Below are 13,351 nucleotides of genomic sequence, written 5' to 3'. Positions count from 1 at the left end.
AGAGCACAGTAAACTGAACAGTGAAAGCTGATCAGCAAGTGGCCATAAAGTGCTTCAATTAGCTTGAGACAGACTCATGGTGTAGAAACACTGCAGCCTAGGTGGAGAACAATCATCCAGGAGGTAGTCATAAAACAAAACTCCCAATGATTATGTCAGATTTGTCACGGGTATAAATCTGTCAGCTCAGGAAAGAACGGACAGAACCATTCCTCAATAGCTAAAATAATTCTTAAGGGCAGCACACCTGGAGGAAAATCACGGGTCACCGGCTCCACATTCGCCCTTACGAGGCATTGCAACATCCTCTGTGATCCCTTCAGCTGATAACATGTCCCTAAATCACAGGGAACAAAACTCCATATAAGTGATAGTATTGATACTGTTTATTGTCAAGCTATCATGCATGACATTTGATGGCATCTATTTGTGGGGAAATAAAGAACAATTAGTTTAAATACAACCTGGAGACAGAGGTCATGCTTAAGGATCAAGGAGATGTTTAATGGAGCCCAGACACAGACCTCTTGCTCCCTTTGCCAAAGAAAGCCACTGGGCCCCTGCCTAGACATGAGCCACGTAGCCCCGAAGATGCCATTCTACATGGCTGTTGGGATGGAAATTAGCCTCAGGACAGCAATTACCACGTCTGAGTCACCAGAGAATACTGACTCTCCTCCTTGTAGGATACAGTTTTAGGACTCCCATCCTGGATGACTAGATTAGACTAAACTTCAGCCCTTCTTAAGTCAGGGGTCAAACGAGCCATGCTACCTGAGCAGACTGCATTACTACTATTTGCCCTCTTTTGAGATTTCTGTTATGCTTCTTTCTTTATTAGTCCTCCTTTATTACAAGGTAGCTCTACTCATTAAACTGCACTCCACTCTCCATCACTAGACTTAATACAGCAGGTTCACAGAAGTTGCCCATGATAGTTTGGGTGCTTGGCTCAGCTACTACATGACACCTCAACTCCCACAGCTTCTGCATTCAGTTCTGCGCATGGTAATGGCCTCAGCAAGGACCACAGACCTCAGTTTTGAGCCACTTAGCAAAAATCAATCAACCAATCAATGAATCAATGAGACTTGCCACAAATTACAAATGCCCTGCATTGATCTCTCATTAAATGATATTCCTAATATGAACTTTGATCATAATGCCTATCACAACTGTGATTGGCAGCATGGGAAAAAGGGTTCACTGAAGTTCTCTTCAGTAGTAAGACAGGGTCTCTCCTATTGCTGTTTTCTTGAAGGGTTCACACTTTTGACAGTGACTTCTTGTCTAAATTCAGAAACTGAGCCAGCTAAGGTCGAAAGCAGTTGTCAGAGCAGAAACTCAAGAGCACAAGATGAGTATCGGTTCTCAAAAACTCAACAAGATATCCCAGGGCCATCTATGATACACCTTTCTGAGCCTAGAGAGACTCACTGTAAAAGAATGACAGAATGTAATGAAAGACTTCCACAAATAATATTACAGGCAACACTGTTAACTAAAAGCTTTGAAACATACCAGTTGAGAAGGTTAATATTTATTAGACCTAAAAAAGTAACTAGAAGTCACTTGTATGCTAAACAGAAAGGGAAAAGGAATTGGGGAATATTACAGCTCCCAGAAGGTTTCTCACTGCATGCATAACTGACATGAAAAGATACTGGATAAAATTGTCAAACCAAAAATGACACTGTGGAACTGGAAAGCAGGAGGAAGGAAAAGCAGGTTAGTTCTTCACTTTATTTGCTTTACTCTTCACAGAGTAGAGATGATGAAAAGCATCTTAGGAATAAAATATTTTCATAAAGCTGATGGAGCACTGTAAAGCTGAATTAAGCGTAAAAAGACTACTGTAAAAGGAGTACTGAAAAGTTGGCAAAGCTGTAAGCAGCCAGATAAAATGTAAAACTATGTAAGACTTTTTTTTTTAAGAAACAGTAAGACAGAAGACAGTACTTCTGTAAATAAAGGGTGGTAAATGGTTAACACATTACTCAGAGTCATTCTTAAGCAATTTCTGAGAAATGGGTTTACATTAATTATACAGTAAGTAAAGTTATCCATGGACTTCAAACCTTGTTCTTCACTGTGCCTGGCTCTGTACCAAAGGTGACACCTTTCTGGATATAGTTATGAAAGGCACTGGAATGACTGAATTGCTTTTTACTACTTCCTTGTACTTTGTGAAGATGATGATGTAATGTCAACACTTGTGGTTTTGCGCTACCAGCACTGGGATTGACCTAGCTAAAGCAGGTCTAGTAAGATACGGACTAAACTAAAACTTTGATTCTTACTATGAAGACCGGTAATGCACTAGAAAAAGGAAACTTTGTTTTACAGGAAAGATCACAAATTATGTCACATGAATCAAATATTTCTGACTTCTAAGTGGCATTTCTAATTATAAGGGGAACAGTAAAAAATACCCAATACTGTAGCTATACGCCATGCCCAGTTCTAGATATTCTAAAAAGTATTAATGATTCCTATGGTAGTAAAGAGTTAGGCAGACTAGCAACAGGACAGCTACCAAAGTGGGACCATCATTCTTTGCTCATTTCGTCATAGCCACTACGAAAGAGGAGAAAAGATGGGGTTTTTTTTGCTCTTGTCCTAACTAAAGGATTATAAAAAATATTCAGCAGTTCACCTTGGAAGAACTGCCTCAGCCTGGATTTTCTGCCACCATTGTCTGAAGTTCAAACTTCCTTTCCAGTAACAACTAATTTTAAAACTATGACCTGTGTGTGCAAGAAGAGACACCTGTGTGTGAGGAAGAGGCAATTTGGAAGCCACTGGCTTGCTGGCAGTGTGCAGATAAATGATTCATTGGATGAACAAGTCTAGTTACTAATTTTTTCATCTTCTATTGTTATTTTCAGGACCAAGACTAAAAATTATTAGTATATTAATGCCTTTTGTATATTTCCTTTAAAGAGATTTTTCAGTTTTACCCTATAGACTTTCATATTTATAGCCTTGTTTCCAAAACATTAAGTTAGCATATAATATGAAATACATTTTTTTCTTATTTTTTAAAATGTAATTATATATCTAACAATAACATGTAACTGTTGAGTAACAGGCTATGTGAAAGACAAACAGTGTGTGTTCTTTAGGCACTTGTACATTTCTTTATACAGCCACAATTATATTATACAATTGACTATAATGGGGATGGACATCACAGAATCATAGAATGGTTGAGGTTGGAAGGGATGGCTGGAGGTCACCTGGTCCAACCTCCCTGCTCAAGCAGGGTCACTTACAGCCAGTTGCCCAGGACCATGTCCAGACGAGTTCTGAATATCTCCAAGAAGCGAGACTCCACAACGTCCTTGGGCAACCTGGGCCAGTGTTCGGTCACCCTCACAGTCAAAAAGTGTTTCCTGATGTTCAGACAGAGCCTCCTGTGTTTCATTTTTGTGCCCATTGTCATTTGTCATGTCACTGGGCATGACTGAAAAGAGCCTGGCTCTGTCCTCTTTGCATCCTCCCTTCACATATTTATACACATTGATGAGCTCCTCCTGAACCTTCTCTTCTCCAGGTTCTCAGCCTTTCCTCATAGCAGAGATGCTCCGATCCCTGTACCACCTTCATGGCCCTTTGTAGGACTCTCTCCAGTATGTCCACGTCTCTTGTACTGGGAAGCCCAGCACTGGACACAGCTCTCCAGATGTGGCCTCACCAGTGTTGAGCAGAGGAGAAGGATCACCTCCCTCGACCTACTGGCAAAACCCCTCCTAATGCTGCCCAGGATACCATCAGCCTTCTTCGAGGGAAGGGTACATTGCTGGCTCATTTTCAACTTGGTGTTCACCACGACCCCCAAGTCCTTTTCTGCCGAGTTGTTTTCCAGCTGGGCAGTCCTCAGCTGATATTGGTGGATGGAGATTAAAGTGAAAGAGTAATGAGGGGGCTTCTTTGATAAGGTCGGTTCTTTTTCCAACACATAAAGCATCACTGCATTATTTAATTTCCACTCTGTGCTTAAAACTTAACAATTATAGAAGCTCATTTTCATCTTAATTTGAATGCCTAATGTATAATCTTGTGGATGATGAAGGGCTATTTTCATTTATTTTGCCCTCTCACCAATTAATATATATGCATATACAACTATCTCACATTGCAGTCATTTTGCAAACTATTTTAAATAGGCACTTTTTTCTATGTTTGACTGTCATTTGGCATACACCTTTGGGCATTATGATTACTTCTGTTACATACAGTAACTGTCCTTGCAGGCACGTCTGACTACACTTTGAGAAAGAACATTCTTATTTTTTAAGTTGTAAATAATCATACTGTCAAACGAGCACCTCTCTAACTCCTGAAAAGTCGCAGTTCCTTTGAAGAGCAAAATAAATTCTCTCGCAGCTAATAATTAGCGATGTAGCTGTTGAAACATTTCAGTGTGTCAAAAGCTCTGTTTAATGTTTCATTCAGAACGCACAGTTGTCCATGGAGGAGCCAGTAGTTGCCAGCTTTATCACTGAACTTTCTCATCATCAGTACGTGGACAGCTAAAACATGGAATGAGACTTCAGCTTTTGTTTTAATGAGACACTTCAACTTTCAGTGTAAGGCACAGAAACAGAAATTATCAAATTGTTTATTTGCTACATAGTTTATAATTGGTGTATTAATTCAGATGATGGGTGCTTCCCAATGTGCTATTCTCTTTTTTAAAAAAAATCAGCTATAGTGTGTAATTTAAAATGTCAAAAAATGCTCACAAAAGGGGTGGAGTTCTCTCTTGCGCAGCAATTAGACTGAAACAGTAAGCTTTTAATAACCACAATATAAATTGACAGCTATTTTGTATCTTTTGCTTTTGCCTACCATAAACTTGCTATTAGAAGCCACTGCCGTAAAGGTAGCTCACTTAGTCCGTTCTACGAATCAGAGTCTTTCTAAAGCTTTCTACGCTCTCTCCTGCTTTTGCTTCAGATTTCAAAACAGCATCTTTCCACTAACAGATAGGTGGTCGGTCCATGGACAATTTTAATGCACATGTCTGTTTTACTAAAATGCAGATGAAAGACCATGCAAATAGGTAAATTTAATAATTTAGAAGACTTATCAAGTATCAAATAAAACACGACTGTGAAATAAGTGAATTATTAGGGAACCTACTCCAACAGATCCCAGGAGATTTGGATTATTTGAATCCACAGTTAAACTTGTAGAACAAAAGATTAAGGAGCCATGTTCTGCAGCTCGTGAGTGGTGTTCAGCCAGCTATGACCATCCAATTGGTGCAATATCCCATTTAATTAAAAAATCTGCCTTTCTAGTCCGCATAGGTTTAAAGAGAATTAAAAGCGTTGAAAATATCATTCAAAATTTGGAAATGGAGAGAAGGAATAAGCTGGGTTCCCAATAGCAATAGGAGAAGTGTAAAAGGGAAGGGTATTTGTACAATTCTAGTTTTAGAAGTCTCTTTAGGAGACTATTCTTTCTTAGAGCTACTGCGTGGGGCCCAAGAAACAGAATTAAACAGGCTCTTCCAGAGAGCAAATCCAAGAACCCAGCTGGGGTCTAAGTAAACTGATGCAAATATTCCCAATGCTTTAAATATTTCCTGGGAATTCTGGAAGATTTAAGAGTGCAGCGGCGTATCCACACTACCCAATCTTAGGCAGGTAGGTCCTTTTTTAATGCTGAATCACACTGAATCTATTTGACCTTGGGTAGCATTTAAAAGCCTCCATGATGTAGGTGCTTTGAAACATTTTGTTCACAGACCAACAACGAAGAATTTCCTCAGCCAAGTCACTAAATGTTTGTGTCTAAAAACTAGAAAGGTAGACAATAAAAAAAAAATAAATCACAAAATACCTCCTTCATGCTTGATTGCCAAAAATCTGTTTAAAATAATAGCTGCCATTAAATTTAATCTGGCCAGTAAAAATTATGCCCCAATGCTTGTCACCATTCTCTAGTTTAACGCTAATGTAAGTGTAATTAAAACGTTACATGGTTATTTTGACATTTTCATGTTTTTAATCTATAAACCAGAGGTATCAAGACATTGAAATGGCACAATCAGGGCTCTGCCTGACTGAGAGATTGACGTTTCTTTGGTAGGAATAAAGACATGACATAAGTGAAACCACATCACATTAGCAGACCTCCTATCTTACACAGATATACTTTAGCTTGTAACTAATGACCAGTTAGTTCCTGGCTAAAAATCAAGACCAGATAATCAGTTGGCATATAAGAGAATAGCTCCGCCGAAGTAATTTTATGACTGTGCAGAATGTGGCAACGCATTTCCAGTCACTTACTTACTGCATCCTAACCGCACCTGCCCTAACCCTCCAGCCAATGATCCCTAGACTCAGCAAAGCAGTCCAGTCATTGTATGAAAAAGCATGTGACTGAAATAACTGTAATAATGCCAAAAAATGGCATTAAAAGGGTCACCACATCAATTAGAGCATTTATGTTGAAGTAGTGTCAGTACATTCCCCGTTCCAGAAATGGACTCATACATTGACATGATCCCCGTTTATCTGGTTTGTCAAAGGAGCCAGCACATTCCCTGAAAACTTATTAATCTTCAGCAAAATCCAAATGATTGCTTTTGGTAACTCTGTTATTTTTGACACGTGTCATTTTATCATCTCTCTAAGCAAGAGCGCAAGTGTTTGCTTTTGACTGTTCAAGGGTATGAGGTGGTCCTAGTCCTGCAGTCAAGTGTAGAGGCTGTTCAACAGCTTTTCAGAGATCATCTCCATCTTCCCCATCTAGCCCCGCATTTGTCCTTCTCTGGATACAGAAATATAAGTACTTTTAAAGGCCAAAACTGCAGACTCTGAATCAAGTGGAAACCCAGTACTTCATCTCACTCGGCAAAGCAATGTGATTCAGAGAATTTACATTGGTAATTTACAAAAATCACAAGATGTGTTGTACTCAGACAGAGGCTACTCATATACTAGGGACCTTACTGAATTCTGCAGCCTAAACACAATTTCAAGCCTCGCACATCAGAGACAAGAACTACCCTGCCATCCAGGGCATGCATAAGCACCTGCAGAAGAACAGAAATTCAGCAAATAATTAGGCCTTTCTTTGGCTTCCTTTACAGGTCCTGTAGTATTGCTGCAATATTTGCTTCTATACATTAAAACACAAAAAACAGGAAAACCACCACCCACCTGCAAAGTATATTAATCATTCCCACAGCTCTCTGATAAAACTCTGAATAATCAGGGCTCCCAGGATAAGGAGCAATACTGTACCCGTGTACTTCCCCTGTTACAAAAACATGGTATTTTTCTTTTAATTACATTATTTAGTGGACAGTTTTATATAAGTATGCCAATTACATTCAAGGCCAATTGAATTACTATTTTATATGAAGTTAGTTTCTGGATCTTCAACTTATCTCTCTTAAAAAAAGTTTTGATTAATCAAGGTCAGCTATTACTGAGGCACCTACCTTCTCTTCATATATGTTGTACAAATGGACAAACACTTCGCAAGTCTTTTCTACTATATCACCAGCCACCATTAAACTGCTCCCCCTGTACTGCTGTTTCTGCAGTTATTAATTTGGATCTAAATAACAGAAAAATGTTCATCATCTTAAAATTCGGTTCCATAATAATATGTTTAGGCTGACAAGATTCTTATGTCTTAGAAAGGTCTATGTAACTACAATTTCCTCCCTGCAATCTTAGCAATACAAGAGTTACTACCAGTATTTAAAATCACTAGAAAACTATCAGGGACTATTTCCCCTCAGAAGAATACGGTTTATGTATTGTTTCCTTACTCAGGAGGAATTTTAATTGCCTTGTGGAAGTCCATAATTCTTCCAGGAGCTTTTTACCACAGCCCGGCACATTTACAGCTGATAATGACTTCTTACAGTATCATGTATTTGCAAAACACTTTGCATGAAACACTATAAAATTTAAAATATACTTAGGTCTTCCACAAGTTTTATCAAACTAACCAACAGGGCTGTGCAAAATATCCCGACGCCTGGGCACAGGTGACAATTTTTCTTTGCAGCGTGCAATGTTGACTGCATTTCCCTAGAGAAACACTGGTTCATGGCATGTCAGATGAGGCAAACCCCAGGTCTCTCTAACATTTTCATCGTCAAATTAAAACAAATCCAAACCAGTGCTCATAGGACAGATGTACGTGCGCCTCCAGTGGCACCGAGGGGGAGGACAGAATTCAGCCACCCATAATGTATTAACGAAAATGTAACTGCACCCTGGCTAATACCCTGATTTCCTACTTTGCAAATTTTAAAGATGCATATAACACAAGAGTACTGTATTTAAATGTCTTAGAACACAGGAAGCTTCTTTATATGTAATAAGTAAATCAAATACAGTGAAAGCAGTAATTTCCATGTAAAAATGGATTTTGCTTCTGTATAATCAAAGACAGGGTGGTTATTTTTTACATAAATAAATTACAAAGGAAGGAGAAAGCACAATTTTTCTCAGTAACTTTTCTGGAATCGTTTTTCACCCTTGTAGAAATGACAAAGAAAATTTGTTTCTAACCCCACTATACCCTACTTATCTTGCAGGTAGAAGACAGTCAAGCCAGTACTTAAAAGCTCATCCATCAGATCTTTGATTGTAAGATCAGTACGGTATGAAAATATCCTCTTTCTTGGAGTTATTTTTAAAGATACACACAGGTGCAATACTTTTGAACAAACCTTCTAACTCATCCCACTAAAACACCTTGTGTAAGGTCAATTAATTATGAATAAGGCTATGATTTTGGCACAATAATATTTAATATATTTCACAGCAGATGCGCAGGGAAAAGAAGCACTATTCATCAAAAGCTTAGCAAATATATTTGCTGTAAGCTTCCAGTAGTTAAATAATAACTAATATTCAACACAACATCAGTAAGCAAGTACACTTTCTGCTGTGATTTATACTCTGCATGATAAAGTTTAGCTGTCGGACATCTTTGTTTTTTTTCCTGTGGGCCAAAATCAGCAGCTGATCTTTATGACCCAGTATAGTGTCCTCTTTAAACAGCAATTAAGTCAGAATTCTTTAAAAGCCATGACATAATCACAGCCTTGACAGTGAAACCCAACTAAACACACTGCAGAATTACAGGAGCCGTTTCATCCCTGTGTCTAAGCTCACAGGGCACGTATGGAGGTACCAGTACACTGGCAGATCAATAGCTATGGACACAAAAAAGATGCTTTCCACCAATTGCCTCCTAGTAAGGAAACCAAGGAGAGCTTTGTTCCTCTGATAACGTACCTGTCTTCATCTAGCAAAATAAGGTTCACATTCAAGTATTTCTTGACTACCAAAGAACGAACATGTGTCTACACGCCCAGAGACTCAAAACTGACTAATGTTACTCCAGAGCACAGAGTGGGGAGAACAAAACAAATTCAAATCTTTCCTTGGGAAAGATCTGGCAAATCTCCAAAGCGATATGATGCAATTTTTTTAAGCTAAGGGGAAGGGTTGGTGCTGAGCAAGAACTGCAAGTCTTAGTAGCACCCACTGCTCCGCAGCTCTGCTCCAATCTTGGGAGACAGGAAAAGCTGGGTAAAAAGATGAGTTAATGCTCTCATCTCCAACACCACCAGAGCTAGGATGGATATTTCATCTTGTAAAGACACCAATTCATGTGAAACATTTTTTTAAAGATTTTCCTGCTTTTCCTATATGTTTGTTATATCATACAGGAAAGCCTGTCAGAGCTTGTCAGATCATCCCAGCAGCTAAACCTCCCAAAATACAGATTTTCTTGAGAATTCAAAGTCTGAGGTTGCTGGCTGTCTGCAGGTTTATTGGAAACACCAAAGGTTTTTAACTAATGACTGAGACAGTGTGCTGCCCTACAAGCCACCCTAAATGAAGCTGAGTTTTTGCCAAGTTTTTGCTTCATTTCATCAACATTATTTGGTGTTCACAGAAAGACTGGGAAGAACTGTGTCAGCTTCATGCACCAGGAACTATAAAAATATTCAGTAATTATAAAATATAGATTTTTTTTTTAAACTTTTACTTCCTGTGCTTGCTATTTTCAAGGATAGTTAAAGGTAAGCCAGGCTGAGAGAGTAAATATGCCTGCTTATGACAGCAGAAAATAGACCAGAATATTAAAAAAACCCCACATCTCAAAAGACAAGCACAGCGAGACTTAAATCCAATTTGTAAGATAAAAGCTAACCGGACCACTTACTATTGCCATCTGATAGCATTCAATATTGCTTGAAATTCATTAATATGCTAGGTAACGTAAGTACAGTGCATGTATACAAAATTAATTCTATTAATTTCTACGTTAGAAAAATCTACTGAAAGAGGAGGAGAATAATTATAAGGCAGCCTTACCCATCTGCGGAAAAGGTATAGCAAAACCAATCTAAACCTCAGAAGAATAATTATCCCATGAGACTCCCACCTCCTGGGAGTGCCCATTATCGTGTTAGGAGAACATAAAACTGACAGCTATTCAGAAAGACCTCCAGAGCAATTTCAGCTTAGCTCTACTGCTTATCTTACCTTGTCATCTTTTTAGAATATCTACAAGCTTCCAGCTAACTTACCAATATTATATTTTACTTTTACAAGCGAGCAATAAATGCTTCTTTTACAGCATATACTTTGCCTACCAGACCAAATGTTGGAAAAATGCTTATGCATCTTAAATAAAAGGTTATTCAAATTTAAACGCTTTTATAGAGTAATAATATTTCATCTAGATCTGCCTACTAACTGCTGATTGCTTAGGCAGATTAGGTGGAACTCCAAATGAGACAGAAGCAAAGCATTTTATTATTATTAAATATTCCCATTATGGAAGCATTTGGAACCCAAAATCAGGTTTGGTGTAATTTCCAACTGCTAACAAGTACAGTTTAAAAATAAAACACAGCGGTTGCTGACCTAAAAGTGCTTGTGATTACAGTGTGCGGCAAGCATCCAACAGATAAAAGGAAAAGGGATGGAAAAGCAAAAGGGTAACAGGAGGGCTATCTGTGTCAGTCATAAGTACCAGTCACAGCATCCTCCCCTAACTATTAAGAGAATAGTTTCATCTGAATGCGATGCTAGAAAAACAGCTAGAAAAACAGCTAGAAGAAGATGGTGTTAAAAACAAACAAAAAAAATTTAAGCAGCACAGAGCATCACATAAACACCCACAGATAACTTCAGCTGATTTATTATTACATTAGGAAGCTTTGCTTATAAATGTTAAGAAAAATGGTGGAGATCTAGTTCCTTCTGAAAGATGAGAAAAAACAACCTCAGTATATTTATGTTACATTTTTACTGAAGTGACACATCACATAAATAATAAAATTATTCCGGATCAAGGCTTTGTAATAACTTATTTCTACTGAAGAGTGAATTATTCAAAAGCAAACTGCAGCTCACCCTGAGCACATCCTTCCCTCCTTAAGATGCACCTGAGAACAGCACCTGACTTCCCTGTATTTTTGAAGACATGCCTATACTCTATTGCTCAGCAGTTTGATTTCAGTGCATCATTTTATCTGACGCCAGTCAATTTACTTACACTGCTGCTGTGCAAAGTCTGGTCCAGAGTCCCCAAATGGTAAACATTTGGAATAGAGAAATGCTTCTTTTCTGAAACTAATTTATTGTCTAGAAGAACCACATTTCCTCCCAGCTTCTCACTCCTTAGGGTCCAAAATTCAGTCCCCAGTGGAGTGAGGAGGCCAGATTTGAGAGCAGTCACGTGTATCGGATGAGGTCCATGAGGCACACGATTGGTGCCATCAGACAGTGAAATTCAGGAGAACACCAAGTTCTGCCGCAGACAATTTACGATGACATAACCCTTGGCTAAAAGGAGCTGTGAAATGTGAGCTTCCATCTAAAGACCCAGCGGTCCTGTGCAAAAGCACTAAGAAAAAAATCAGCGTGAGGTGGTGCTCCGTGATCATTAGCTGCAAATCACACATCTCCAAGAAATGCATTGCAGGCACTTTTAATATAGCAGGAGAGCCTTGTACAAATGCTAATCTCAAAACACTCACTTGAAAATGCTCCAATGGTTTTATGACAATGGAAGAGACGACTGATTAGCTGCCAAAATGGTTTGATGCCAGCTCTGAAGAAAGCCTCTGCAACTCTTATGATTTCTCTTAAAACAGATTCTACTTTAAGTTGCAATGTCCTTCAAAGCACGGGTGTCTTTCGGCACCAGTTCGAACCAGGATTTCAGAGCTGTGCCCTGACTGCTCCTGCTGCTGTACAGAAGTGTCCGCCTAGCAGGCATACTAATTTTGCATATCCTAGACCGGAGCAGTACATTCCTGCACCACTTATTCTGCATCTAAATGACTATCTTTATTGTCTTCTGAACAACAGGTGACAAATACTCGCATGGTTTACTTAAAAAGTGCTACAAATTATGTATTAGTTTTTAAATTAATGAAAAAGTGAATGTAAGTGGGAATAAAGTAGCATCATCAGTACTAAAGAAACATCTCCTATACATTAAAAATTAATGCAGCCTCCAAACGAGTGAGACCCCCACGATATTCCAATTCAATAAAAATTTTTATATCAGAGAGTGCCAAACTTTGATTTATAAAACTTATGATTTCAGTAGGGTGGGAGTGATTTATTTCAGCCAAAGAGCTGTCCAGAACTATATATAAGCATCGTGACCTCAGAAATCCCAGTGGCCATGGTGTGAACAGCAGATGGTTCTCACGCCCCTCTCGGCAAGCTCAGTACCGGTGACTGCAATGTACTCTACTTCACACTGAAGTATCAAGAACTGACATTTATTAACTATAATAACTTTATTCATGCACAATATACTAGTAGCCAGAGCCAGCCACTCTCTGATTTATCTCTTACAGTCCAGAACTGTTACCACTGAAAGGGCATTTGATTTTTGTACCCATGTCCAGATCTACAGCAGTATTCTTCGACAGAATTTACATGACCTGCCAAAGTAGTAATGATTAAAATGACCTACAGAACTACAGAAGTGTATTCCCCAAACTACCTGCTGGATGAACACAGATTCTGCTGATCACTGAAATAAATATCTAACCTGATGAAAAAAACCCTATTAAAAATATCTTTAAAAGCTAAGCTTAAAAACCTACCAAAATCCCAGGTTAGAAGCAGTATCAAACACTTTTTAATTCAAATCCAGTTTAAGTCCAAGTCCTCCATCCATAAATATTGTGAAGATAACCTTATTTCGGAACTGCAACCTGAATCTTTACCCATAACAAAAGAAAAACACAGCAGCCCTGACCAAACACCAGTACTATACAATCAGATCTAAAAATGGATGAGTTACAGTGGCTATATCCTAATAT

The sequence above is a fragment of the Cariama cristata genome, unplaced genomic scaffold (assembly GCF_000690535.1).
Source record: "Cariama cristata isolate BGI_N322 unplaced genomic scaffold, ASM69053v1 scaffold1006, whole genome shotgun sequence".
Classification (NCBI taxonomy): domain Eukaryota; kingdom Metazoa; phylum Chordata; class Aves; order Cariamiformes; family Cariamidae; genus Cariama; species Cariama cristata.
The sequence above is the reverse complement of the archived record's forward strand: the minus strand, read 5'-3'. Positions refer to the sequence as shown.